Source organism: Hyperolius riggenbachi, chromosome 2 (assembly GCF_040937935.1).
Source record: "Hyperolius riggenbachi isolate aHypRig1 chromosome 2, aHypRig1.pri, whole genome shotgun sequence".
Classification (NCBI taxonomy): domain Eukaryota; kingdom Metazoa; phylum Chordata; class Amphibia; order Anura; family Hyperoliidae; genus Hyperolius; species Hyperolius riggenbachi.
Window position 1 is genome coordinate 80,962,131 of NC_090647.1, and position 25,046 is coordinate 80,987,176.

The 25,046-nt window shown below is 42.7% G+C and overlaps 1 long non-coding RNA gene across 1 annotated transcript; it reads right to left on the minus strand.

Moving 5' to 3' along the window:
• Nucleotides 1-1,327: 1,327 nt before the first annotated feature.
• Nucleotides 1,328-20,405, minus strand: LOC137543944 (uncharacterized). Its single transcript, XR_011025670.1, has 4 exons — nt 20,230-20,405; nt 4,692-4,913; nt 3,169-3,244; nt 1,328-1,505 (listed from the first exon to the last, which is right to left on the minus strand). It is a non-coding gene; the product is annotated as an uncharacterized lncRNA (long non-coding RNA).
• Nucleotides 20,406-25,046: the final 4,641 nt, after the last annotated feature.

The following is a 25,046-nucleotide window of genomic DNA, read 5'->3' on the forward strand; positions in this document are numbered from 1 at the left end:
CCATCTTCCAGCGCATGCCTTCAGGAGTAAGATTCCGGTCAATCGCTACCAAAACCTCCAGACACAGGAACAGTTTTTTTCCTCAAGCGGTAGCCATACTTAATGCTGAACCACGTTAGAGCTGCTAGGACTGAAAGTAATCAGCACAGAACTAAACATGAACAATTCTCACATTGCTTACTGCCACTATACTTATAATGTCCTTAACTTGTAATATTCACACTGTCTGTCCTTGTATTGTTTTTTGTTTGTGTTTGTTAAGCAACTGCCAAGACAAATTCCTTGTAGGTGCAAACTTACTTGGCGAAAATAAATTGATTCTGATTCTGATTCTGATTCTGATTAGAAAACCCTAGCATATTTTGAAAGCTGAGAAACTTAAATGCACCCTGTATGCATCCAGAATCAGATTTTATTTGGCCAATTAAATTTGCACTTACGAAGAATTTGACTTGACAGTTGCTTATGGGACACAGACAATGCAATGATCAACTTAGACAGTGTAGTAATGGATAGCAGTAAGTGAAGCATTCATTTTTCAAGTATACTGCTCTGTGGCTTAAAGGGGCACTATGGCGAAAAATTGTAAAATTTTAAGTATGTGCAAACAAACAAATAAGGAGTATGTTTTTTTTTCAGAGTAAAATAAGCCATAAATTACTTTTCTCCTATGTTCCTGTCACTTACAGCAGGCAGTCGAAATCTGACAGAAGTGACAGGTTTTGGACTAGTCCATCTCTTCATAGGGGAAGAGACATTATTTGTACATTGTCATTTTAGAACACTTGATAGTGTTCCTTTAAGCTGCTCTGCCTGGCATACAAGTCCATTCACCATACCTCCCATACCTCCCCTTCAAACATCTTGGATCTTGTCCTCTCCAACATGTTACCTCCACTAATCCAACACTCTATGGACGTCCACCCCTCACATCACTTGCTCACTCGCTAGGCTCCAGGACTTCTCCAGAGCAGTCCCTACTATATGGAACTCTCTCCCCCATCAGGCTTGCCCCCACCTTCAACTAATTCAAGCACATGTTAAAGAACCCATCTGTTCACCATTGCTTATCCACCCTCTTGAAAGCTTTGCCCCCCTCCATTGGATTTAGAACACTGATATGTCCCTCTTCTCCACCATTTATACTATTTGGCAGGGCCTTACTCTCCGTGGGCACTTCTCCACCACCGCACTGGACTACTATATTTATCCCTACATTGTTACATCACTATTTAGTGTACCATTGTATTGTTGAACGTTATAATGTACCTTTGTAACATTATTTAATGTTGCAATGTTCCCCCTATCTATTGTACAGCACTGTGTCATATGTAAGTGCTTTATAAATAAAGTTTAATAATAATAACTTGTAAGGATAGATTCAGTGATGGAGGAATACAACAGTGCTTCTTCTCTCTGTGATAGGCTGTCAGCTTCCTCAGGTGCTACATCGTCTTTTGGGATTGATTGATTCTCCCATTTTAAATCTTGGAAGATTATGGATTCTAGGAATATGAATAGCACAACTTGGATAAAACCAATACATAGGAAAGATACTTAATTATGTAAAATGATAATATGAAAAATAAGTAGATACACCGTTTTCCTTTAAATATGTGTATTGCTTTGTTATTTGTAAAACAGGAGGATGTGGTAAGGAGATGGAATGCTGAGATTTTATTTATTTAGGGGCTGAGATAACATAAGCACAGCAGATGTTCAGGATTAAAACCTATTTTCAGAACTATTCATTGTCTAATATACTGTATATTATTAGTAACAAGTATGCCAGGAGCTGGAACTGTGAAATGTTCAGATGAACTCCTCATTCTAAAAAATGATCTGCAAATAATGATGAGGTACGCAAAAGCAAACAGTACACAAAGTGGTATATTCAGTAAATTTCCGTAAGCAGTATTGTAAAGTCTTACCGCATGATGAGTAGAGCAGAATGCAATACATTATATACAATGCATTACACTCTACTCATCGTGCGTAAGACTCATAGTTTATTCTGTTGGTGTTCGAATTTAGCATAGAGAAGTCGGAAAACACCCAAATACTCCAAATTACCCCTGTTCAGCACCGAATAAGTGGACTAGGTCAGCAGGATTGCTTATGTTGATGGTTCCTGTGACTGTAACAACCCCAGGCTCATCTAAAAGACAGACCTAAGGAGACCAGGAGTCCAATGGTGCAGAATTGTGTAAGAATGCTAAGGATATATATACTAACAAAGGTGGGTTGCAAATCCTTGCAACCACCGTCAGAGCAGGTGGGAAATTGACCGTCCCTGCTCAGTTTTCAATGTCTATAACAGGAACTGGTCAGTCACACTCTGAATGTTCTTTATGACAAACTAAGAAACTATTACCTCTAAAGAGTTATGACAAGACACTTAAATTTGGGGTGGAGGTGTCCAATGTATAAAAGATAGGCTAATAAGCTGTTAACCTTATAAACAGAGAGGTAATCTTACCTCTCTTGAAAAATTTCGACCAGTCTATTGAAAAAAGGTCTTTTATTTGAGCACATAAAATTGACAACCTGTTTCCTGCTTCCACATACAGACACTCATGCTTGCTACACAGCCATAACAGTTAAGGCATCTGTTTTTTCATTGACCTGAGGAAGCGGGCAAGCACTCGCAAAACACGTTGTCAAATTTATGTGCTCAAATAAAATACCTTTTTTTTCAATAGACTGGTCCAAATTCTTCAAGAGAGGTAAGATTACCTCTCGTCACCAAAAGCTGACTAGGGGCCTTTCTTATATAGTCAACCAGAGCAATTGTAACCAGAGGGATATGGAGGCTGCCATATTTAATGAAGAAGTTGAGGACAACATGAAAGAATACCTCAATACATGGAGGTTCTACCACGTAGCCTTAGCTAGGGCTGCTCTCTGACTGAAGCAATCCCCGGGTCTTTTCTTTTACCCTTTATAAATTACACATTCATGAGAAGATGAAAAGCTAAAGAAATTCCATAGTAAACAGTCTGTGTCCTAGTGTCTCTTGTATCCACCACGATAGCTAGGCTAAAGAGGATACAGGTATCTTGACCCAGTTCTAGGCAACAGGCTCTCAAACCTCGGATCTCACCAGCAATGAATTCTGAATATGTTCTTCCAGGAGCAAATTAATTAGTTATAGTTTCAAATACTCACATGAGGAGATCCACAAAACATGTTCTGTTAGAATCTCTTGTTGATTCATTGGTTGGGTTTGAACTTTCTGTGTGGACTATAAGTAGAGACAAAACATTTAAAAATGATAAGTTATAACTAGTAACGGCATAATATATTAGCTCTGGTATGAACAGGAATTTTTATCTTCTATGCGGTGATATTCTCACTGGATGCGAGTCATCTGTCAAAGCCTACAGCTTGAGATAAAGTGTGGTTTGTTTGGTTTGGAGTTGTCCCAACAACTAACGTCAAGTCACGCCTCACTGTGTCCTTTAATAATGTGCTACCTTGTTCATCCATAGTACTTTATCATATGTCTAACTCCCACAAGCACATTCATTTCAATCAGTGTCAGCATTATTTCAGAAAAGGGAGGGAAGATAATTGTACAGCACAGCGTGAGCACCTAATCTAGAGTTATAGTACTAAATATTTTTCATTTTTAGCTGCATATGGAACAAGTCTCAGTTAAATGCCCCTGAAATAGGTCTAAAAATATTAAGCTGGTTGTTAGGCTGTATACTTGGCCTGACTACTTTACTGCATTACCTAATCACTTTCTGACATCTGCAGCGATGCAGAACATTGGGAGTGATGTAGATGCGGGGGAGGGGGGCATGGCTGGATTTTCATAAGTCTGACTGAGCTTGTAGTCACGGCATGATTCCACTTTAAGTCCAGCACAGACAGCAGTACAGTAGTGACTAGTGAGGTCATTGTGCTGATAACAATTACACTATTTTGTAGATATTGCCCACAAATGTGTTGGCCAGCCCCCAGGGGCTTACCTTGTATGACGCAACCTGAACTTTGTGCGTTAGGAAGCGCCTTCCAAGGGGCGGCATCCTGCCCTCCCCCTTCCACCTGCCCACCCCTTCTCCACCACAGTCTGCCCCTGTATGAAACTAATAAGAGTGGAGGACAGGGAAAGCAATAAGGCACTTGCACCATGTATACAGATTTAATGTAACAATAGATGGTGGGGCTAAATCCAGGTCAGAAGCAAGTCTCAGAGTGCAACCAGGAGAAGTCATTATGCACAGTAAACTGACCATGATAGGTATGTTCCCCAGCACATTCATGGGTAGGATCTACAGAACAGTATTATTTTACAAGGTAAGACTTTGAACACGTTTGCGCCTGATTGTACCTCTGTTTAATTTCAACTTTTTCTCTACTTTTCATGTTTATCGCCACTTTATGAATATTGGCACACAAGCATTGGTAAATAATGGTGAAATAAGAATCCCATGAGAGTGTCAATCTTTTAGGCTGATTGACATTTTTATAAATATAGAGCAGAAGTAATTCTGTTTTCCTAGACTAGATCGCCATCATTATAAATAGGCTCCAAAGTGATTTAAACCACAACAAAATTATAATACATGGAACAGGTTTTCAAGGCACAAAGAAAGCTTAGTACATTAATCCCCATGTGAGAAAAATACCGCGTCAGTTAGGTGGAAAATTCCACTGTTCATTGGACAGAAATTAATACTCACCTGCAGATCCGGTAAGATAGATCCCAGCAACATTTCCCCACGATGAGCGTTTCCCAATGCATCTTCCTGCGGGTAGGTACACGTGACGTCCTACAACTGGCGCACATGGGAAGTTAAGTGATCACGGTACTTTGCTGAGTCATTGAGGATCTTAAAGAATCGATCCGCCATGATGGTCATTGTCTCCGTATGTTGCCAGACGTCAATAGTGTAATCGTACACCTGTATCACATCGTGAGATAATGGAAACGAACGCTCGTTGCTCAAAAAAATCGCTGGTCATCAGAACAATTGCATAGCGGTTACGGGCCTTAAAGTTAACCTGAAGCCTAATTAAAATTAAAAAAAAAACAGATTCTTACCTATGGAAGGGGGACAGGGGCGTAACTAGAAATGAATGGGGCCCCCTGCGAAACTTTGGATGGGGCCCCCTATCTCCATCCCCCCCCCCCCTCCTTGTCTACAAAACTTTGTATGTTTCGTTATCAGTGACAGATGCAGTCATTAGAACAACTGTGCAGAGAGCAGAAAGCTTTTTCTCTCCATGCAAAAACTCCTCAAGCATCACTACAAGACACAGCACTTGGGGAGGGGTAGAACAGCACTGTACACAATACCCTGCTGTACACTGAATGGGGGCTGTCTACAAATCTTTGTCTGCAAAACCTTGTATGATTCTATATCAGTAACTGAGCAGGTGCAGTCATTAGAACAATTGTGCAGAAAGTTTTTTCTCTCCGTGCCCTTAGTTGTCAGTCTCTCAGGTCGGGGCCCCCGGTGGCTTCTGGGCCCCCTTGCAGCTGCATCCCTTGCTGGGTCTATTGTTACGCCCCTGAAGGGGGAAGGCTCTGGGTCCTATAGAGCCTTCCTGTTCATCCTATGGTCTCCTTGCTCCAGCGCTGTCTCCCCCATCATTGGTCAATTCCATTGCAGAAGGCTTCGGAAGTCTTCAGGAGCCCGAGTGCTCCCGAAGACGGGCAGCTCTATACTGCACCTGGGCTAGTGCGCTCTCTCGCTCACTTGCACATGTGCAGTACAGAGCTGCCAGTCTTTGGGAGCACTCGGGCTCCCGAAGCATCCTACGGCAGGAGATTTGAATGGGGGACGCAGCTCTGGAACGAGGGCACTGTGAGAGGAAGGGGAAGGCTCTATAGGACCCAGAGCCATCCCTCTCCTTAGGTAAGGATCTGTTTTTTTTTATTTTGATTAGGCTTCAGGTTTGATTTAAGGCTCCTTTCACACTGTGTGTCCGTCATGTTTCTACAGACAATATCATGGCAACAGATGCAATGATACTCCTATGGGAATATCACATTGCTTTTACAGGGCAATGTGCATGTTTAAAGTAACAGTGAGGCATAGTTTTATAGTACTGTATGCCTCACTGTATGGTTGAGCCGTAATGCTGATGCACGATGCTACTTATTAGCTCCGTTGCGTTCTTATAACAACATGCACAGTGTGAAAGGAGCTTAACACTGGTCTGGCATTCATACAAGTATCATTAGTGTAAAGCTAACATTGCTACACAATGTGCACATTATATGTGGTGGTTTTCTCAGGTGACTAACAAAAGTACTCTATAAACATATTCAAATGGAAACTCTTGTGTTTTTGACATTTGTTGTGGTAATTCTTCATCACATTGGCTTTCCACAAGTAATTTTTCAGGGAGATAAATGTTATCTGAAATCACCCACTGATGAAGGTGGGAAACCCCTTAATGTGGGATTGTACGCCAAAAAAATCAAATACCATTAACCCACTGCTCTGTGTTCATTATGCAGTCTACAACCTGACCTTGCATTTAATATAATTATAAATGTGTCTACTGTAATAAATCTCTCAGTCAGCCTGGCTCTATTTAGTACTAGGGATGGCCTGCCTAGGAGAACTCACGGAGTAGCATGTGATAAGTTTGATCAGCTGATAGATTTTTAAGGTTCTGATTGGCTGTGATGACTTCCTGGTTTAGCACATGATCATGTCCAGCAAATCAGAGTCTTACAAATCTATCAGCTGATCAAACTGATCACATGCTTCTCCATGAATTCTCCTAGGCAGGGACATCACTATTTGGTACATTACCAAGGAGGGCAATGAAGGCAGTTCAGCTTGACACAAGGCTGAGAAAGGAAGTACGCCTCTCCCCTCTGCAGAAGCTGCGGAAATATGATCTATGCTGTGCTCACATGTTTACAAAGCAAGCTAGATATGACAGTGCAGTTTCTAAGAGAAAAAAAGAGTAAAGGAGGAAATGACAAATACAGTGGGATGCGAAAGTTTAGGCAACCTTGCTAATTGTCATAATTTTCCTGTATAAATCGTTGATTGAGGGGGCATTGGGGAGCCTCCCCGTGGCACTCCTGGATAGTGCTAATGTAGCATGAACTAATCCCCGCAGGGCAACTGCTTTGCGGTATTGGTTTTTGACCCTGCATAATTTGGCATGCGAAAGCAAATGCATATTTGCATGAGCAATGCCTCATGATAAACCAATTAGGCCAAATTGGCAAAGCCAAATTTGTTAGGGCTAAACTTGGTGTTTGATGCACGCATACATTTTCTTGTGGTACGTATAAATCGTTGAATGTTATGATAAAACATGTCAGTTAAATATATCATATAGGAGACACACACAGTGATATTTGAAAAGTGAAATGAAGTTTATTGGATGTAACGATAGGTGTCAGCAACCAGAGAGAGAATCTGATTCTTGGCGATCTGCAGTATCCCCAAGAATACAGATATACCTGATTATTGAGGATCTGCAGAATCGCCAATAATCAAATATGTCTAACCTCTAGACACCTGAGAGTGTAAGTGTTTTGGTGCAACAGTAATCTTCGGACCACCGGGGTAGCAGGTGGTCCAATAAGTAGAGGAGACTCTACTGCAGTCAAGGACACCTGGAGAGGGAGTCCCTGACTGATAAGGAGCAGTGTCCCCTCTGTGGAGCTGGGGACCCCTGCGGGAGGGCTGGACACCCTGAGGGGGGGTGACAGCCAGAAGGTCAGACAGGCCGGGTCGGCAACAGAGTATCAGATATGCAAGGTACAAAATCAGAGATCAAAAGAATAGTCAGGAAAGCTACAGGTCATAACAGATATCGAAACAAGGCCTAGTCTGAGGTGTGAGATCCGTGCTCTCAACACCCTGGAACTATGCTAGAGAAACACACAGATGATACACAGTATTCCTAGTCTGGAGTGTGAGGGCCGTGATCTCAACACTCTGGAACTATGCTAGAGAATAACACAGATGATAAACAGTATTCCTAGTCTGGAGTGTGAGGGCCGTGATCTCAACAGTCTGGAACTATGCTAGAGAATAACACAGATGATAAACAGTATTCCTAGTCTGGAGTGTGAGGGCCGTGATCTCAACACTCTGGAACTATGCTAGAGAATAACACAGATGATAAACAGTATTCCTAGTCTGGAGTGTGAGCAAAGGCGTCTCACCCATCAGGCAACTATAATTATTCGCCTGGAGCGGCATGGGATGGTAGGAGCGCAATGCAGGGGGCCGCTCGCCGCAACTGCTACTGAAGTTTGTGTTGGTTTTTTTTATGATGGCCGCAGCACGAGTACTTTGTTTACTACGTGCGGTTCCGCCTCTAACTCCGCCCCCGTCTGTCACCATGGCCGGTGCAAGCCACATAGGCTGTAGCAAATAATCAGTGTCTACTCTGCACAATTTGCCCCGTTCCATTCACAGCGCCCTGCTTTTCTGTGTACAGTGAAGCCTGTGCGGGTGTACAGGCAGTGCAGAGGGCGGCTTAACACAGTGGCGGGGAGTCTACAAATTAAGAACCCGGAACAGACTAGTAGCAGTCTAGCAGAGCAGCGTTAAGCAACAGAAGGCAGCTGCTGCATGCTCATTGCAGCCTAGCTTAGCCTGCTATTATGTCGCCTAGTTTCTTCTGCACAGCAGGGATTAAAGCCTCCCCGGGTGCCAGAGCAAAAAAGAAGAGGGGTCCGAGCTGACAGCTGGTTATCTTCTGCTTTGTCTCCGCTGTAAGTAAAAGCACTATTCACCTCTGTCCGTCCTGTGCCTTCACCTCCATGCTCACGATACCTCTCCTCTGATCTTTATCGCTCAGCAGGCTGTCTCTGCCAGCTAAAGTTGCTTGGAGGTCAGAGGTCTTGTAGTTGTACGCTGCTGGGGCTGGTCATCCAGGCAGTGGAGGAAGGAACAATCTCAGGCTAATGATTTCAAGTGTCTGTTTCCCCTGCCTGTCTTATAATACAAACGCAGCACACACATAAGGTGTCCAGGGACTTCTTCCAGCCCCCTCTAGTCATCCTGGTCCCTTTTTGTCTTTCTGCCTCATTCCATTCAGTAGCTGTCTCCTCTGAAACTGCATGCACAGTCCCAGGCCAGGCTCTGGCTGGATTGCACTCCTATGGTCAAAAGTGTTCTTCGCTTGTGCAATTAGAAAGAATTGCAGCTGCGCATGTGCTGAACATTCCTTGACCATGGGAGCATGATTGAGGAGGCACACAGCTGGGGCCAGGCATAAGCAGTAGCCCACAACAGCCAAATTTCACAGGGGCACAGCTACTGAAGGGAGAAGAGCATAATGATCGTGTGGGATAAGGATGACTACAGGGGGTCTAGAAGAAGCCACAGGTAAGGTAAACTGGGAACCTTACCGTCACTTTAGGTTCCTTTTTAAAGAAAACCTGAGCTTAAATAAATACAAGCATTTATACTTACCCGGGGCTTCCTCCAGCTCCCCTGTAGGCCATGGGCTCCCTCAGTGACCTTCTGGGCTTGTAGTAGTCCGAGACTACTGCGCATGCATGGTGGTCCTGACCGTGTACTTCCTTGGTTATGCATCTGTGGCTAGTAGCAATCTGCGCCTATGCAGTTAGCTAAGGCTTGTAACTGCACAGGTGCAGAATGCTCCTAGATGCAGGAGCGCAACCAGGGCTGTGCATGCGCAGTAGTCCTTGACTACTGACTATCTGACGTACACTTTAAAGCAATCCTGACGCAAATAAAATAAATGTATACATTAATACTTGGCTCATTAGTGAGCCTCTGAAAAGGTTTCCTGCATCTTACACCCCACCATTAGTGTTGAGTCCCTATCAAATAAGCTGTGTGAGCGATGCTGTAGACGAGTGTGTTCATACTGGACATGCGTGATTAAGGTCCTTGCGTGTCCAGTAGAAAGAAGGTGCCTTGCAAAGCTTCTTTTCCTGTGTGCAGGAAGTTCCTTTGTTATACTGGACATACACGGACCATACTTGCACATGACCAGTAAAGACACACTTCTCCATGGCAGCACTCACACACTGAAAAAACTAAGGGGCCCAGCACTGGCCTGGTGGGGGTTGGCACCATACGGAGGATGGGAAGACGGTTGAGAAACGCCACGGGGAGGGGGGGGGGGGTATATGGATATATGGACGTCATATGGGGCACCACAGGTTCTCTCGCCTGGAGTGACGAAATGGCTAGAGACACCCCTGAGTGTGAGGGCCGTGATCTCAACACTCTGGAACTATGCTAGAGAATAACACAGATGATAAACAGTACTGGCTAAGTGTGGATTCCCAGGTCCTCCTGGTTCCACCACACTGAAGATCTGACTAAGGTCTGAGTGCTAACACATAGGCATTCGCAACGCCAGACAACCAGCAACTGAACAGCAAGAGATATATATAGTAAAGCACCCCACGGCGCCGCCCAGCTCCCATCAACCAATCCCTAGCTGAGCAGGAATCAGCTGACCGCCCTGATCAGCTGATCTTCCTCCTATTGGTATAAAGAGCTTGTCTTGCAGCGCGCGCGCACGTAGCTCTCCATCTGTGTGCACTACTAGGTCCAGACAACCCAGACGCATGTTGCTGCGGGGAAACCGCCGCACTGGACGCAGAATCCGCCGCCTTACTGTCAGAACATGCGGCGGCCCCCACGCCTTTCTTCCCATGTGCACCATTAGTTCCAGATAACCCAGACGCATGCTGACGCGGACAAACCGCCGCATCAGACGCGGAATCAGCCGCCTTACTGTCAGAACACGCGGCGGCTTTTCCGCTATTCATCACATTGGATTTAGAGAAAGTGCGCAATAATTGTTTAAATAAAATTAGGCAGGTGCATAAATTTGGGCATTTTATTGATTCCAAAACCTTTAGAACTAATTATTGGAACTCAAATTGGCTTGGTAAGCTCAGTGACCCCTGACCTACTTACAAAAGTGAATCCAATTATGAGAAAGAGAATTTTAGGGGGTCAGTTGTAAGTTTCCCTCCTCTTTTAATTTTCTCTGAAGAGTTGCAACACGGGAGTCTCAAAACAACTCTCAAATGACCTGAAGACAAATATTGTTCACCATCAGGGTTTAGGGGAAGGTTACAGAAAGCTGTCTCAGAGATTTCGGCTGTCTGTTTCCACAGTTAGGAACATATTGAGGAAATGGAAGATTACAGGCTCAGTTCAAGTTAAGGCTCGAAGTGGCAGACCGCGAAAAATCTCGGATAGACAGAAGTGACGAATGGTGAGAACAGTTAGAGTCAACCCACAGACCAGCACCAAAGACCTACAACATCATCTTGCTGCAGATGGAGTCACTGTGCAACTTTCAACCATTCGGCACACTTTACACAGGGAGATGCTGTATGTGAGAGTGATGCAGCAGAAGCCTTTTCTCCACCCACAGCACAAACAGAGCCGCTTGAGGTATGCTAAAGCACATTTGGACAAGCCAGCTTCATTTTGGAATAAGGTGCTGTGGACTGATGAAACTAAAATTGAGTTATTTGGGCATAACAAGGGGCGTTATGCATGGAGGAAAAACAACACAGCATTCCAAGAAAAACACCTGCTACCTACAGTAAAATAGGGTGGTGGTTTCATCATGTTGTGGGGCTGTGTGGTCAGTGCAGGAACTGGGAATCTTGTCAAAGTTGAGGGACGCATGGATTCCACTCAGTATAAGCAGATTCTTTCTGGTGACCAATGTCCAGGAATCAGTGAAAAAGCTGAAGCTGCACTGGGGCTGGATCTTTCAACAAGACAACGACCCTAAACACTGCTCAAAATCCATTAAGGCATTCATGCAGAGGAACAAGTACAACGTTCTGGAATGGCTATCTCAGTCCCCAGACCATAATATAATTGAAAATCTGTGGTGTGAGTTAAAGAGAACTGTCCATGCTCGGAAGCCATCAAACCTGAATGACCTAGAGATGTTTTGTAAAGTGGAATGGTCCAAAATACCTTCAACCAGAATCCAGACTCACACTGGAACATAAATGAAGCATTTAGAGGCTGTAATTTCTGAAAAAGGTGTATCTACTAAATACTGATTGCATTTATTTTTTGTGGTGCCCAAATTTTTATGTTTAAACAATTATTGTGCACTTTCTGTAAAGCCAATAAACTTACTTTCCCTTCTCAAATATCACCGTGTGTGTCTCCTATATTATATATTTAACTGACATTTTTTATCATAACAACCAACGATTTATACTGGAAAATCGTGACAATTAACAAGGTTGCCCAAACTTTCGCATCCCACTGTATGTGTTTTTTTTTCTGGGATAGTATGGCTGTCCCTGCTGCTTTAAAGTCAAAATCCACTAAAAAATTGCCATGGTGCTCTTTAAATTAGCCAACATGTTGACATAGCAGAATGCACACTCGCCTTACATTGCTGCAGTCCCCAGCTCAGATCTAAGCATAGTCTTAATCTGCATGGAGTTTGAATGTTCGCAGGGCCGGCCCTAGACTTTTTGCCGCCTGAGGCAAATTTTTAAAAAATTGTCACCGCCGCCCCTCCCCACCGCCGCTCTGGGGGGCCGCCGAGCTGGAGGGGTAGCTGGCAGGACGGGGGTATTGAGCCAGCGGCGGGGAGGGGGGTCGGACCCCCCCTCCCTCGCCTGGGTCCCCCGTCCTCCGCTCCCCTCCAGCCTAAATAGAAGCAGCCGTATGTGTAAGAGGCACGGGCGGGGAGGACACTCACCTCTTCCCAGCGTGCGCTCCACTGACGTCACTTCCTGCAGCGTCCTGCAGGAAGTGATGTCAGTGGAGCGCACGCTGGAGCGAAGAGGAGGTGAGTGTCTCCCCGCCCGTGCCTCTTACACATACGGCTGCTTCTATTTAGACTGGAGGGAAGCGGAGGACGGGGGACCCAAGCGAGGGAGGGGGGGTCCGACCCCCCTCCCCGCCGCTGGCCCAATACCCCCGTCCTGCCAGCTACCCCTCCAGCTTGGCGGGCCGGCTCCCCGCACCCACGGACGGGCGGGTGCCGCCCCTGGAAATTTGCCGCCTGAGGCAAAAGTTTCACCCCGCCTCATGAGCGGGCCGGCCCTGAATGTTCTCCCCAAATCTTGATGGGTTTCATAGGCATACTTTGAAAATAAAAGCTTACTTCAACCTTTATAATTAGTGTAGGTATTAAAGTAAGTCAAATCTAATCAAAGATTCTGACAAGTATTATATCTAGTAGTCTGCTGTTACAGCCTGTAGTCAGGTATTATGTCATCGGAGATCATAAGTTGGCTAGTTAAAAGATGAATTTAAGGTTTATTTGGGTTAATGTTTAATTTACAGCTTAGTCATGTATATGCCTGCATATACAGTACAGGAGCTGTCATTTATTTATTTCCCCCCTGTGAATTGTCTCAGCTCTGCATCTCCCCCTGGTGTCTGGAATATAAGGTACAGGTTCTCCTTTGATAAAATAATAATAGAAAATCCTTTGTTTTAACCATTTCCGGACCGCAGTGATAGAGATCTACGCCCTGTTTTGATGGGCTCCTGGCTGGCAAGGCGTAGATCTCTATCACCGGCGCCGCCGCTCCCCGCCGCGATCGCGCGCACCGAACCGGCTGCACTTAGCTGTCTTATGACAGCTAAGGCTTCCGGGTATCGGCAGGAGCCGTCACTGATTGGCTCCCTGCCGTGTGATCGCTGTGAGCCAATCACAGCGATCACCCTCCGAAAGGCAACATAGTTGCCGTTCCGCCTCCCTCTCCGCCTCCCTCTCCCTGTCACTGTGGATCTTGTGTGACAGGGAGAGACGCACAGCCTGCAGCCGTGACAGGCTGTGCGATTTTAGTGTAAAAATAAACTTTTTTCCAGCTCTCCCCCCCCCATGTATCCCTTGATCCCCTCCCAACCACCTATATATAGATCTATATATATATATATATATAGATCTATATATATATATATAGATCTATATATATATATATATATATAGATCTATATATATATATATAGATCTATATATATATATATATATATAGATCTATATATATATAGATATCTATATATATATATATATATAGATCTATATATATATATATATATATATATATATAGATCTATATATATATATATATATATAGATCTATATATATATAGATCTATATATATAGATCTATATATATATATATATAGATCTATATATATATATATAGATCTATATATATATATATAGATCTATATATATATAGATCTATATATATATATATATATATAGATCTATATATAGATCTATATATATATAGATCTATATATAGATCTATATATATATAGATCTATATATATATAGATCTATATATATATAGATCTATATATATATATATATATATAGATCTATATATATAAATAGATCTATATATATATATATAGATCTATATATATATAGATCTATATATATATATATAGATCTATATATATATAGATCTATATATATATATAGATCTATATATATATAGATCTATATATATATATATATATATATATATATATATATATATATATATATATATATATATATATATATATATATATATATATATATTACTGGATTGTGATTTTAACCACTTGCCGGCGGCAAAGTGGAGCCCGCAACGACCGCGCAATACGCCGATCGGCGGCGGCTCGTTGCGGACTAGCTGCCGGGGATCGCACGCTGGATGTGCCCACCCGCGACGTCAACCCGCCAGCCAATTAGCAGCGGCGGCGGGTTGTTAACCCCCGATCTTCCGCATGTAAAGCGGATAATACGCTTTGTAATGTATACAAAGCGTATTATACAGGCTGCCTCCTGCCCTGGTGGTCCCAGTGATTAAGGGACCACCAGGGCAGGTTGCAGCCCTCCTAGTAAGTACCCAAGCACACTGATCCTGCCCCCTGATCGCCCACTGCACCCATCAGACCCCCCCTGCCCACCCCTGGGACACCTGTTTGCACCCAATCACCCCCCTAATCACCCATTAATCACTCCCTGTCACTATCTCAACGCTATTTTTTAGATTAGGTCCTAAACTGCCCCCTTGGGGCTCCTGAACACCCCCCCCCCCCACACCCTTAGATCCTCCCTAGACCCTCCCCCCTGTGTACTGTATACATCTATTCTTCCCTATAATCACCCACTGATCACCTGTCAATCACCCATCAATCACCCCCTGTCACCACCTGTCACTGCCACCCATCAGATCAGACCCTAACCTGCCTTTTGTGGGCACCTGATCACCCACCCACACCCTCAGATTGCGTGCAGACCCACCCTCAGATCACCTCTGAAAGTGCATTGTTTACATCTGTTCTCCCCTCTAATCATCCACTGATCACCCATCAATCACCCCGTCACCACCTGTCACTGCTACCCATCAGATCAGACACTAATCTGCCCCTTGCGGGCACCCAATCACCTGCCCACACCCTAAATTAGCCCCCCAGACCCCCTCTGATCAACTCACCAGTGCATTGCTTGCATATATTCTCCTCTGTAATCACCTACTGATCACCTATCAACCACCCCGTCACCCCCTGTCACCACCTGTCACTGCTACCCATCAGATCAGGCCCTAATATGCCCCCTGCGGGCTTCTGATCACCCGGCCAAACCCTCACCCGCCCCACCGCAGTGACAGAAATTTTTTTTCTGATCACTGCTGGTACGACTTAATTGCCATGTCCAGGTCATGATTTGAGAACATTCCTGCACTTCAGTGCCAATACAACCTGTCATCTAAGAAGCCACCCTGCTTATGACCGGTTCCACAAAATTCGGCCCCTCATAGACCACCTGTCATCAAAATTTGCAGATGCTTATACCCCTGAACAGTCATTTTGAGGCATTTGGTTTCCAGACTACTCCTCGTGGTTTTGGGCCCCTAAAATGCCAGGGCAGTATAGGAACCCCACAAGTGACCCCATTTTAGAAAGAAGACACCCCAAGGTATTCCGTTAGGTGTATGACGAGTTCATAGAAGATTTAATTTTTTGTCATAAGTTAGCGGAAATTGATTTGTATTGTTTTTTTTCACAAAGTGTCATTTTCCACTAACTTGTGACAAAAAATAAAATCTTCTATGAACTCACCATACACCTAACGGAATACCTTGGGGTGTCTTCTTTCTAAAATGGGGTCACTTTTGGGGTTTCTATACTGCCCTGGCATTTTAGGGGCCCTAAACCGTGAGGAGTAGTCTAGAAACCAAATGCCTCAAAATTACCTGTGAATAGGACGTTGGGCCCCATAGCGCACCTAGGCTGCAAAAAAGTGTCACACATGTGATATCGCCGTACTCAGGAGAAGTAGTATAATGTGTTTTGGGGTGTATTTTTACACATACCCATGCTGGGTGGGAGAAATCTCTCTGTAAAGGGACAATTGTGTGTAAAAAAAATCAAAACATTTTAATTTACAGAGATATTTCTCCCACCCAGCATGGGTATGTGTAAAAATACACCCCAAAACACATTATACTACTTCTCCTGAGTACGGCGATACCACATGTGTGACACTTTTTTGCAACCTAGGTGCGCTAAGAGGCCCAACGTCCTATGAGTACCTTTAGAATTTCACAGGTCATTTTGAGGCATTTGGTTTCTAGACTACTCCTCACGGTTTAGGGCCCCTAAAATGCCAGGGCATTATAGGAACCCCACAAGTGACCCCATTTTAGAAAAAAGACACCCCAAGGTATTCAATTAGGTGTATGGGGAATTCATAGAAGATTTTATTTTTTGTCACAAGTTAGTGGAAAATGACACTTTGTGAAAAAAACAATAAAAATCAATTTCCGCTAACTTGTGAAAAAAAAATGAAATCTTCTATGAACTCCCCATACTACTAACGGAATACCTTGGGGTGTCTTCTTTCTAAAATGGGGTCACTTGTAGGGTTCCTATACTGTCCTGGCATTTTAGGGGCCCTAAACCGTGAGGAGTAGTCTAGAAAATAAATGCCTCAAAATGACCTGTGAAATCCTAAAGGTACTCATAGGACTTTGGGCCCCTTAGCGCAGTTAGGGTGCAAAAAAGTGTCACACATGTGGTATCGCCGTACTCAGGAGAAGTAGTATAATGTGTTTTGGGGTGTATTTTTACACATACCCATGCTGGGTGGGAGAAATATCTCTGTAAATGGACAATTGTGTGTAAAAAAATCAAAAGAAATCTCATTTACAGAGATATTTCTCCCACCCATCATGGGTATGTGTAAAAATACACCCCAAAACACATTATACTATTTCTCCTGAGTAAGGCGATACCACATGTGTGACATTTCTTTTGCAGCCTAGGTGCGCTAAGGGGCCCAAAGTCCTATGAGCACCTTTAGGCTTTACAGGGGTGCTTACAATTTAGCACCCCCCAAAATGCCAGGACAATAAACACACCCCACAAATGACCCCATTTTGGAAACTAGACACTTCAAGGTATTCAGAGAGGGGCATGGTGAGTCCGTGGCAGATTTCATTTTTTTTTTGTCACCAGATAGCAGAAATGGAAACTTTTTTTTATTTATTTTTTTTGTCACAAAGTGTCATTTTCCGCTAACTTGTGGCAAAAGATAAAATCTTCTATGAACTCACCATGCCTCTTAGTGAATACTTTGGGGTGTCTTCTTTCCAAAATGGGGTCATTTGGGGGGTATTTATACTATCCTGGAATTCTAGCACCTCATGAAACCTGACAGGTGCTCAGAAATGAGAGAGATGCTTCAAAATGGGAAAATTCAATTTTTGCACCATAGTTTGTAAACGCTATAACTTTTACCCAAACCAATAAATATACACTGAATGGATTTTTTTAAATCAAAAACATGTTTGTCCACATTTTTCGCGCTGCATGTATACAGAAATTTTACTTTATTTGAAAAATGTCAGCACAGAAAGTTAAAAAAATCATTTTTTTGCCAAAATTCATGTCTTTTTTGATGAATAGAATAAAAAGTAAAAATCGCAGCACCAATCAAATAGCACCAAAAGAAAGCTGTATTAGTGACAAGAAAAGGAGGTAAAATTCATTTAGATGGTAGCTTGTATGACTGAGCAATAAACCATTTAAGCTGCAGTGGTCTGAATGGAAAAAAGGCTCTGGTCCTTAAAGGGGAGGTCCAAGCAAAAAAAAAAAAAATGAGTTTCACTTACCTGGGGCTTCTACCAGCCCCATGCAGCCATCCTGTGCCCTCATAGTCACTCACTGCTGCTCCAGTCCCCCACTGGCAGCCTTCTGACCTCGGAGGTCAGGGCCGAATTGCGTACATTTTTACACATTCCCGCTAGTGCAGGAACATTAACACATACATTTTTACGCGTTAGTGGTGCAACGCGTACATTTTTGTTCCTGCACTAGCTGGAATGCGTAAAAATGTATGCAATGTGGCCCTGACCTCCAAAGTCAGAAAGCTGCCAGCGGGGGACTGGAGCAGCATTGAGTGACTACGAGGGCACAGGATGGCTACATGGGGCTGGTAGAAGCCCCAGGTAAGTGAAACTCATTTTTTTTTTTTGCTTGGACCTTCCCTTTAAGGGTGAAAAGACTGCGGTCCTTAAGTGGTTAAAGTGTGACTGTTGGGCACAAAATAAAAAATCAATTCTTTATTTTTATCTGGTAAACAAGTAATACGGATGCTAACCAGGCAATCCAAAAGTTAAAATCACTATTACTTTTCTTGTTGATGAATGATCATTCCCCAGTTTACCTGACTCTTATTTGGTACACACAAAATTTGGTACACAAAAGAGAAGTTGCAGGGCATGCTGGGTTTTCCTTTTTTGCTTCTCTAGTAGAGAAGTAGAAGTAGAGAAGCAAAAGATGACAACCCAGCATGCCCTGCAACTTCCTTTTTGTGTACCAAATTTTGTGTGTACCAAATAAGAATTAGGAAAACTGGGGAATGATCATTCATCAACAAGAAAAGTAATAGTGATTTTAACTCATGGATTGCCTGGTTAGCAACCATATTACTTGTTTACCAGATAAAAATAAAGAATTGATTTTTTATTTTATGCCAGACAGGTAAACTTTAAAGGGAACTTGAAGTGAGAGGAATATGGAAGCTGCCATCTTCATTCTCTAATAAACAACACTAGTTGCCTGCCTCTAATAAGTACTTTAACCACTTCCCAACCACAGGTTTTCCCCCCTAAGGGCCCTTTTCCACCTGCAATCGCTAGCGTTCACGCTGAACGCTAGCGATTGCTGAATCGCAAAACCGGCGATTCCCCCGACGTTTGCGGCCGCGATTTTGCTATGCTATGCACTGCATAGCAAAATCGCGGCAATTATCGCTCCGCCGCGCGTTCGCGTTCCCGACAAAAGCGAATCGCGGTAGTGGAAATGACCTACCGCGATTCCTATGTTAAAAAGCAAACCGTAGCGATTGTAAAATCGTTAGCGGTTTGCGGTTTTGCGATTCAGCCAGCGCAAACGCGCTGGTGGAAAAGGGCCCTTAAAAACAAGAGCAATTTTCACATCATGCTCCTTCCATTCGTTCGACAATGTTTTGTTCACCACAAATTAAGCTTTCTTTGGATGGTACTTTTTGCTAAGAATTATTTTATTTTATGTGCATTTTAAATGGAATAATAAGGAAAAATGAAAAAAAATATATTTCTCAGTTTCCAGCCATTATAGTTTTAAAATAAAATGTGTTACGCTAGATAAAACCCACACGTTTAATTCTCCATTTGTCCCAGTTATTACAATATTTAAATTGTGTCCCCAGTACAATGTATAGCGATAATATTTTATTTGGAAATAAAGCTGTAATTTTAGTTGTTTAATTGTTTAGTGTTTTTTTTATATACTATATCAATAATTACAAGTTTTTATTTAAAAAAATAACAGTAATATACCCTCAAGAGATGCATATTGAAAAGTCCCTAAGGTAGCTATGTATGTATTTTTTATAAATGATGTCATTTTATTTAAACATTTTTTTACAAGTCTTATATTTTGTTAACTATGGGGTAGGGGTGAAAGGAGTTAAAAATTAATAAAAATGTATTAATTTTTATAAATAATAGTGTATGTGGGTGTATTTTAACTTTTTGGTCACAAGATGGTGTGTACTGTGAACAGCACATAGGAAGTGTTAAGTGTAATGTTTTACTTTCACTTTGTTAATGAATGCCGGCATCTCACTGACACCAGCTTTCATTCATCACATGCACTGTGAACAGATTACGGGCCTGTGGGACGGAGTCGGGTGCACGCACGTGAGCAGGCGTGATTACGTGAGGGGCACATAACAGACGATGCTTATAATCTTTACCTCTGATTCGAAGATGACGTAAAGAGGGGCGTAGATAAGTGTAGCATGGATGCGCAAGTAGTTAAGTCACTGGCACAGAATGAACATGCAGATCAAATGTTTTGACTCTGCTCTAACTCCACTGGCTGCATGCTTGTCAGAGGTGTGTTTATATGGGAATGAAGATGGCAGCCCCATATTCCTCTTATTTCAGTTTCCCTTCAAAGTGTACCTGTGAGAAAAAAAGAAATGCAATAATTAGGAGAAGTGCCCGGATAGTCCAGAGGCTTCTTCCATCCTCCTTCAGCTCATCGATCTAGTGCTGGAACCCTCTAAACATATTCAAGAGCTTGTTGAATATGTTGATGTGGCCGCGCTCCTGTTTGTGAACGCTACTTTTGTTCCTATTTCTGCTGCCAAAATTAAGATCTGTGCTGCTTTCAGATGATAGCATTTATTTTTTTCCCAGAAAATAACTTCACAAAGCAGTGGTACATGGATATGAAACTGGTATGGATGGATATTGCTGTGTTTGACCTCATGTGTGCTGCAAAATCATCCTTCTATCTTTTATAGTTCTTTGAGATGTTCAAGTTTATATAAAGGTCAAAAAATCATTCATCCCCCCTACAAAAGTGCAAAGGATGAGTGAACTTTTGACCTTTATAAAAACCTGAATATCTCAAAAACTATAATAGAGATAGAATGATTGATTGTTTGAATGAATGTAAGTGGATTTATCCACTCCACTTACTCACTTTTCAACCTCTGTTCAGTGATTGGTCACTAGTAGATTAGCCTTAATAACTGTGGCGTTTCCAAACTAGAGACAATAGAAAGGATAGATTGTAAAATCTATAATCACTGTTTTCCTCCAAATGAGTGGAGAGCCTTTGATAAATGGAATATGTTACTGAAAGATCATTATCTTCCTTACCCATAATTCCACATGTGTTTAAGAAAAAAAAAAGTTCTCTTTTCTCTATGCTAATACACTGTCATGCAGAGCATTACACAGTTACATCAAACAGGATGGCAGGAACAATTGAATCTGCATGTTTACTCTGTGAATGAGGCTTCAGTTTTCCCATGTAGATTCAAGCTCTTCACAGAAATGTGACAAACATCAGTAGTATGAGTGTGTGTGTGGTGTGTGTGTGGTGTGTGTGTGGGGTGTATGTGTGTGTGTGTGTGTGTGTGTGTGTGTGTGTGTGTGTGTGTGTGTGTGTGTGTGTGTGTGTGTGTGTGTGTGTGTGTGTGTGTGTGTGTGTGTGTGTGTGTGTGTGTGTGTGTGTGTGTGTGTGTGTGTGTGTGTGTGTGTGTGTGTGTGTGTGTGTGGTGTGTGTGTGTGTGTGTGTGTGTGTGTGTGGTGTGTGTGTGTGTGTGTGTGTGTGTGTGTGTGTGTGTGGTGTGATGTGTGTGTGTGTGTGTGTCTCTGTGTGTGTGTGTGTGTGTGTGTCTGTGTGTGTCTCTGTGTGTGTCTATCTGTCTCTGTGTCTGTCTGTGTTTGTTTGTGTGTGTGTGTGTGTGTGTGTGTGTGTGTGTCACAAGACATAAAAGACAACTGCCAGCTTATGCTAAGCCTAATTTCTCTCCTTTTTCTTTAACATCCTGATGAATATAGACTACCTGAATGTAAATAGAAGAAATAAAGGGTAGGTGCATTCTTTCCTGTTTATATTTATTATTCTGGAGGTTGTTGGGTATTTTTGAACTGCGATTACTAAGTCTATATCTGTTTGTATATTGATACAAAGTTAGCACAAATGGAATTTGTGTCACCCAAGACCGGTTTTATTCTTTTTGTGCCCCTTAGGCCAAGTTCCCTCTTCCTCTCCCATTCCATGTGCAGCCTCCTCTTCCATGTCTATCATCCATGTACTGTATCCCTTCTCTTTCATGTACAACTCCCTTGGGCACCAGTTTCCCCTTTTCATGTGTTGCTCTCCATTGTCAGCCTCCTCCTTCGTATGTAGCAACCCGTCTTTTATGTTCAGCTGCCCCCTTGGGCTGCAGCCATTCAAGGCCCGGGCCTTTGTGGCCTTTCCAGAAATCCAGTCCTGGTGTCACTTATAACAAGTGTTTTAAATGACAAATGACATGGAGCGTCTTGAATAGATATAAGGCCTTATTCACACCTAAAATCAAAAACGCAAAAGCAAGAGTTTCTGGTAAAAGAAACAGCGGTTTTGTAATTCACTCCCTGACACTAGTCAAAGCAAGAAGTTTTACACTAGTCAGGAAGTGAACTCTTTGACCTGGAAAAGAATAAATACAATGTATTTATTCTTAAAAATGTGAACACAATTGCTGCAGAAAGCGATTTTTTGAGCATTTGCGTTTTTACTATACCTTCCATTGAGGCAAAATATGGCCTCAAAAATGGTACAGGCACCACCGTTCAGAAACGAAACGCTCAGATGTGAACTCTCTCAAAGGGAATCAAAGCACAAGCGGTGTTTTTTTTACAATTTTGAAAATCGCTTGCGCTTGAAAAAAGGGCAAAAACGCCCTTAGTGTGAACGAGCCCTAAAGCGCTTTGAGTCCATGTTATCCTTCCACAGGGATACAGGTGAAGGAGGTCTGGACACACCCTACCTCTCCAGCTATGTTATGCATGCCCTCTCTACTAATTCAGAGGTCACCAGATGTGGTGAGAGGGAGTCTGCAATAGAGTTGGAGTTTCTCTGTCCTGTAGAGCCCTGTTTTTGAGAACCTGCCGCACTGCCATGGTGGTAAAGGCGTCTAGTAGGCAGCCTTGTTACCAGTAACATCAGGTTCATTTTCATTTAGATCCAACAAGGTTTTATTGGATTTTCAATAGTGTGCAAACTTTCAAACTCCACTCAATCGCCACTTAATCCACATAATATGTTCCAGAGACTCAAACCAGTAAGGTCCAGATTCCTCATGAGCCAAGGTACAAATTCACATGAAGAAAGAACAGGGACTCCACCTGGATGAGTTGCACGTTGCTTTCTGTCATATCTCAGAAAAAGCATGCACAACGCTTTGGTCATCAAGTGCTTGATGAAGGTCTTGGCCACTGAAACATTGTGCATGGCTGCATGCTGTTGCTGTGATATGAAATGAGGGAGTTCAAGAAAATCTCAAATATTAATGTTTAGCAGGAATATAATTCAGCCTTCAATAAAATAATGGGTAAACCAGAGGTCTTTCAGGGGTCCAGTGCTGCAATTCTCCCTCCATCCTCCGGGTGGCACTGTAACCCTATAGTGAGATCGCCATCTGTCATCATGGCGACAAACGCTGTTCTCACCAGAGGGATCGAAAGCCTCTGAGGACCGGAAGGAGAATTACTGCCAGCGTCTTGATCCCGGGGGAGGTGAGTTGAAACGCCTGCTGCGCTTCAGGCTTTGCATACACCTCCCAGTGGTTACCCCGAGTCAGGCTTGGAATTACCGCTCCTGGCTTCTTTTTTTCACCCCGAGCCTGACTCAGAGGTTACCGCCAGGGAGGTTAAAGAGAATTTGAATTTTAATTCCTAGTTTTGCTAACTTATGTTTAGAGAACATGGGATTTTAACATCTCAAACATTTAAACTATACTTCCAGTCAAATTTTTTTCTTTAATCTAAGGCCTGGTACACACCGTGCAATTTTTACCTCAGATCTTACGATCGAGAAAATGATCAGATCTGGGAAAAAAAATACAGCCTACTGGTTGACAGTGTCTGATCCCAAGATCAAAAAATCAAATCAATCTGTTTCTCCTTCAGAAGCAGATTGTACATGCTAGAAAATATCAATTAAAATAATAGCCATCATTCTGCATGCATGCCCTTTCAAATAATTTTCAAAAACATCCAATCTGAAAAATGATAGGAGATTTGATCTAAATTTGAAACAGTGCATACCCGTGTAGGCTAGCTTTCTTCTATATCTGATGTCAGATATAAATATCTAACTGATCACTTGCTCGAATAGGATCTGAAGTAAAGTTTATACCAGGCTTTTAGAGCGTAGCATAGGGGGTTGAAAACCACTGTTCCAACAGCTGGCCTCAGCATGAATCTCAGGTTTGTGAGCATGAAATGTTTGCTTGCTTGCTGACTGATGTGGGACCCTTTAGACTTGGAGGAAACCTCAATGCTGGCGTTTAGTATGGAATGCTTTTGCATGTAAACTATTTTGGAAGAGAATATCCTCCTGAATGCAACTGAATAGAACTTCCATTTAAGTTGTTTTTATCATTACTGGAGTTGAGAGTGTCTGAGTGCAGAGGTTTAATGATTGTTTGTAGGTTCTAACAGCTTTCTGTCTGGAGATATCTCCTCTTTCCTCTTGTCATTGAGCCAGGGATGAGCAGAAACTACGCCAGTGCGAATTTACGCATCGTAGTTCGCATCTAGGCATCGCAGTTCGTAGATGATGTTTCAAAACTACGCTTATGAATTTACGCGTAATGAAGTACATAGCTTACTAGCCCACTATGCGTAGTTAACATGTGTATTGCGTAGTGAACTACGAATGCGTTACTCGCGTCTAATTTTCCACGTGCGATTGTATGCTTACAAATTTACGCATTGGAAAGGGGAATGTACGCATAGAAGAGTTCCCCAGTATAAGCATTTACTTAGGAATGATTGCGTAACATTTTATACATACAGGCATAAGCATCCGCATACACTACGATTCACACTACGCGTAATTGCGTCTTTTAACGCATAGTCTACAAAATGCATACAAAGTGAATATTTGAGTTCGAAGCCATAGTTTGCACGTAGTTCCAGCGTAGCGAAGTTGGCTGACTACGACCATCCCTGCATTGAGCTACAGTAACAGGAAGAGGAAATCTGACGTTTGACAGTTGTGGAG